We start from the raw sequence: 5,724 nt of genomic DNA, 5'->3' as shown, positions 1-5,724 counted from the left end.
ACACACACACACACACACACACACACACTTAACACACAGCTATGGGCTCACGTGCGTGAGTGCGTGAGTGTAGTAACTACATGTACGTGAGAGCACGATCATAAACATTTGCTGGGACATACCTCTTTTGTCTTCGACACATCATGAAGCAAACGAATGCTGGAATTGTTTACATATCTTCAAAGCTGTGATATTTTTGTTTGCAATAAAGTCAAACACTGCATGGCGGTTTTTTTCTTTCTATCTTACTTTTGTTGTTCAAGATCCCATACAGACCGAATGCCGTTCATAGCAGTGCTGTGGAAATCTAAGGAGAACATACCGGCTTCTATGTATAAAACATTGTCTTAGTGGCATTAGAAAACTAATGCAGGTTGCATTTTGCAAAAAAGGTTTAGAAATAGCGAAGAAGAATGAGGCTGTGGTAAGAAAAAATTGATTATTAATACATTCAGTGTATAAAGGTGGATGTGGTGAGTGTGTGGGTAGCTCACTCAGGGACAACAGTCCGCTGCCTGTCTAATTGTTACCACTCCCTGTTATTATGTTTTTATTTTGGTGTTACCAATATGGTCGGCGAAGAATATTTTGATTGTGTTAAGGGGATTACATATGAGTACCACGTTCAGATTTAGATTTGCGACAATTCTGGGTTCTTAGTTAATAAGGCAAACGTAGGCCTATATAGAGCAAAGGGTCCTCTTCCAAGAACCCAATGAACCGCACACATGGCATGTTTGACCCACCTCAAGCTGATAACAATAGACATTGTCGCTCGATCCGCCCACGATCTCCTTCCTTTGCGATGTAATCGAGTGGAGTCAATGCCCTCCCATTTTCACGTTTCATCGAGCACTGCATGTCGCGGAGAGAACCAGAACAGTACATGCAAATTTAATCACCACTCGAGAGACTTACGCTGAGCCAAGCTTCAGTGACGTTAATAAATTATTCCTTTCCCCCCAATGTAGGGCTGTAGTGCTCAGTGGCAGTAGGTTTGTTTGTTGTAGATAACACGTGGATACGAACCAGATTAGGCCAATGACAAAAATAGAGGTACCCGCTATAACTATTGATTTATAGATTGAAAGACGCCTTGGGGTTATATACAGAAAAGTATTACTTTTTTCCCCTTACGTAATCTATAGTGAGCAACCAGTGGTTGGGGCTACAAGTGTAGTATACTTGTGTGTCTTCTAAGTCTCAGGGCTATGGCTGTGTTGTTTGATTTACACGAAAGTAAAATCACTGACAGCAGCTCATTGTACTCGTAATGTAAACTAGTTGGATGCTTGCATCTTTGACAAACTACATAATTCAAATGCCAAAAATAGAGTGGCGTGAACAATATTCAGGTATGTAAGCCAGAGGAACATGTCCTGAAGAGGAAAAAAAAGGAAAGAAAAGAAAGGGACAAAAAGACGACGCCATTTATTCTGTATATCTAGGGATAGGCCCTATTGTTTTTCAATGATGACTTGCATAGCAGTCAATAAGGATAGCAAACTGAAACGATAGCAATGTAGCCTACTACAGTTAGTGTATTGTATTTTTGCGATAGTGTTAGCGTACCTTTCTTTGGGGCATAATGATATCAGTAACCAGTCACCTATAAGCCGTGCCACCGACTTTCAGTTTAATGTTTGAGTGAACCGGACCTCAATAACCACTTGGACTAATGTCTTGATGGAGCGAGAGGCTGAAAGAAGAGAGGCTTAAGAGTGAGAGAGAGAGAGAGAGAGAGAGAGAGAGAGAGAGAGAGAGAGAGAGAGAGTGTGTGTGTGTGTGTGTGTGTGTGTGTGTGTGTGTGTGTGTGCGCGCGCGCATAACGTAATCCCGTGTCAAAATGCCTTATCCATAAATATTGGCGAAACGGTGAAGTCATTTTGCCTTCCTCTGCTACGGCACTGTTAAAGAACTGGTATTATAAAATGCGAGTTTCATAACTTTTTGGGAGGGTGCTTGAATCCTTTAACTCTCTCCCCTTCCCCCATCCCCCCTACCCCCAACCTACTAACGTGTTTTACACTTGCCATGATTCCTTTCTTGCATCTGGTCCCTTTACACCTGTATAAATCTCAAGAATGTACTGCGCTATATAGATGTGCAGTGTGTGCCACTTAAATTACACTACTGTGTACAATGCCAAAGATATTAGAAGTGAAGAAATATGCAAGAACTTATTCTTTTGTATGGTTGCCTTTCCCTTGTTTTGTTGATGTACAGCGCACATATACGTACTCTGAAAATAAAATAAAAGTGATTATACGCACACTACCTTAGAGTGTTTTTTTCCCCATAATGATCCTCCTTATGCCATTTAATCCCCCATTCCCTGCATAACTTGTCATCCTGTCCCTCCACCCCCTCCCCTTTCATAAATGTCTGCTTTTCTGTCATCTCTTCTTTTTTTCTCTCCCCATCCTCCTAAACCACCATCTCTGCCACCCCCAGGGTGAAGGTGATTAGATAGAGAGAAAGGCAGATGGCATACAATGACTAGAAAACAAGAAAGGATAACATAGGAGAAACTTTTAGAGAAGAAAGTTTGTCCGTCGCTGACAGTGACAGGTCCCGAGACCTTTTGACTGAGAGGTGAACGTCGTACATTTTGACCACGAAAGTCCCAGGTAATACTGTGAGAAAGAATCTTTATAAAAGGGGCCTTCTACATTGCTGGTTGTTCATGTATGGACCTGTTTTACATCTTGGTTTATTACATGGTTGGTTTTGAGCGAGGCTCTGGGGTTCTTTGAAAAAGATGATATGAGTGTTAAGGCTTGTGTACTCATGAAAGAGTTTCCAAAATTGCGGGGTGTCTTTTGGGGGTGGGGTGGTGATTAATAAAGTTTAACGAGGGAGGGGCGGACAGAGAGAGAGAGAAAGAGAGAGAGAGAGAGAGAGAGAGAGAGAGAGAGAGAGAGAGAGAGAGAGAATTTAATCTTGTCTGATTGTCTCAAAATGTTCTAGTGATGGCTATTGATTTGATATGCTTTTGTTAGCTGCCAGGTGATGGGTTGTGAAAAATGATATTCCTTTTCTGGTTTGATTTTTTAAAAAAATAGTTTTTTCAGTTCAAATATACACATAACAAATTCAAAGACTGCATAGAAAGACCAAATTACACCTAGCAAATCCAAATATACAAATGACGTCATAAAAAGTCATAATACAACAAAAGCAAGTTCAAATGTAAACATAAAAATCTCAAATGTAACACATAGCAAATTCAAATGCCACATAGCAAGTTCAAATGTAAATATGCTTGAACTAGAGCAAAAGGGGGCTAAATGGGTGGTTGGCAGGTGCTCTGGTGTTGTTTGCTCCTTCTTTCCTAACATCTATCATCCTGATCAGTTGAGTTCTCTCCTCCTTTTTTGTGTCTGTTACTCTCTTGTAACACCTCTAATCTTTGGCACTTATATGACCTTACATGTATTGTGTTGCAAGTGCCGTAAAACTCTTACTAAAGCGAAAAAGGAGGCTAAAAGTATAATAAGTATATCAAGGTAAGAAGTAAAAGGGGTTGGGGTTGTTTGTTTTGCCACGAAAAAAGTTCGACGTAAGCGTGTGGTGCCACAAGGAAGAAATCATGGGAAACAAAAGTAATTGTTAAATTATGTTAAAAACCGAAAATAAACTCACATGTTTAACTGAAACGAGTGGTTATGATACAATTCAACAAACTGCTGGTATATTATTATAGAGCTAACTGAGTGAAATCTATATCCATGTTCACTTTTATGTACTTATTGTTGCACTACAAAACGCTATGGCTTATAGGCTTGCATTGATCTGAAGGCTGCTGCCATTTTCACTATAGTCACAGCTTGTGTTTTTTGTTCCATCATCTGGGCAAGTGTGACCATCCTTTGTTGATGAGTCAGCTGAGTGAGCATTTGGTCTTTTGCTTCACCGAGCCTCGGTTTCAAATCGTATTTCCAAATTCACAAGCGTTCTCATAGATGTTAAGAAAAGGTTGTAGGGGATAGATATTTCTTCCCCAATGAGTTGCCATTTAAAGCATGCCTTTGTGCACGAGCATTATTACATGCAAAGCATACTTCGTCGTGGGGATTGTTGGAACAGTTTCTTAGAGGGATGGGTTGAAACGAAAGCTGCCATTTCCTCTACTTGAAAGTCGTGAAAGACCAGGCCACTCTCGTCACTGACAGCAAAATAATGTCATCGTGCGGTTCGGTCCCCTTCGACCCTGCATTACTCGAACAAAGCATTGACCACTCCGTGCTCTTCATCGGTTTCTATTCGTCAACGGCTTGCTACCAGCTTCCTCAATAAAGGCAAATTCATACCACTAAATGTTCTGCATCAGCCATGCTGCATATTGATGTCTAATTACCCCAGTCCTATCTGAATTTCTTCCCGCGGGAGCATCATCTGGATTTTTTAAATTGGGGATCAAGTCACCTTAAAATTAAACTGACGGGGTGCCCACTACGGCAGGATTCGGGCCGATCGCCCGACTCGATCGCCTTAAGCTGAAAACAAACACGTTTGTTTTTGAGGCGATCGAGTCGGGCGATCGGCCCGATCGGCCGATCCCAGCCGTAGTGGGCACCCCGTATAATGGTTGTTGTAAACTCAGTTTGAGCACATTAAAATGCTTTCCACGCTGAATAATCTTTGTCGAGGATATTTGCTTTTGCTATATGGCGTTTGAACTTGCTATTGTGTTACATTTGGAATTGCTATTTGTACATTTGAATTTGTTACGCACAATTGTGCACTAAAATTTCCTATTGTACATTTGAACTTTTTATGTGGCGTGAAACTTTCTATATGGCATTTGAACTTTCTATGTGACATTTGTATTTCTTATGTGTACATTTGATCTGAAAAAACAACAACAACCCTATATATACTTGATCTTACAACATCCGGTGCAGTTGAGTTTGCTGACTTTTTAAGGAAGGGTACAAATCAATTTCTGTGGTATCCACTTTGGATACCGTTCACTGAAAACTTTTTCATTCGTAGTTTCAAAATTCTTCTTCAGAGCAAAAGTTGCATCTGAATCTAAGTGCTCCGCAATAGAGAACAATACGGGGCGTGTGTTTGGAACGATGTAAAGGAGGTGGGAGGTAACAATTGAAGTCAGAAGTCTTAAAATCACCCCACAAAAACAATATGTCCATCTCAGTTTTGTTATACATTACGAGCATGGAAAGGTCAAGTAAAGAACTGGATTTCCCTTGGTTGGAGCAGGTAAATTTGATGTTGTGCGCGTTGCTAAGGTCAGTGAACAACTTCTGAATTGTTTAATAGCTACATTGTGCAGATTGATAAAGTCGTCAGTGAATTGCACCAGTATACAGGATTGGTTGGGAAAGGGTTCGGCGGGGGGGGTTGGGGGGGGGGGGGGGGGGTGCACTAGAAATCAGCAAGATAGACGTAGCCTGAAGAGGGAGCTACCGACTCTGTTTATGGCTGTTGTACAAAAACATTTTCCATTTGATGAAATATTAATTTGGGCACAGGATAAGGGTGAAGATGAAAGTTAAAGGATTTTGACTTGAGAGGATAGGTGGGTTAATGTGTCTGGACCGGGGGTGGCAGAGGGGGAGAGACGTGCTGTATGAGAGGAGAGGTAGGGTCTGAAAAGGATTTTACTTGTATATTAGCTCTCACTGGCAAAATTGAAGGCAAGTGAGGCAGGGGAAGACTCAGAGCAACTTACTTGAAGAGACTAAACAGATAGCTGTG

Source organism: Aplysia californica, unplaced genomic scaffold, assembly GCF_000002075.1.
Source record: "Aplysia californica isolate F4 #8 unplaced genomic scaffold, AplCal3.0 scaffold00010, whole genome shotgun sequence".
NCBI lineage: Eukaryota > Metazoa > Mollusca > Gastropoda > Aplysiida > Aplysiidae > Aplysia > Aplysia californica.
The sequence above is the reverse complement of the archived record's forward strand: the minus strand, read 5'-3'. Positions refer to the sequence as shown.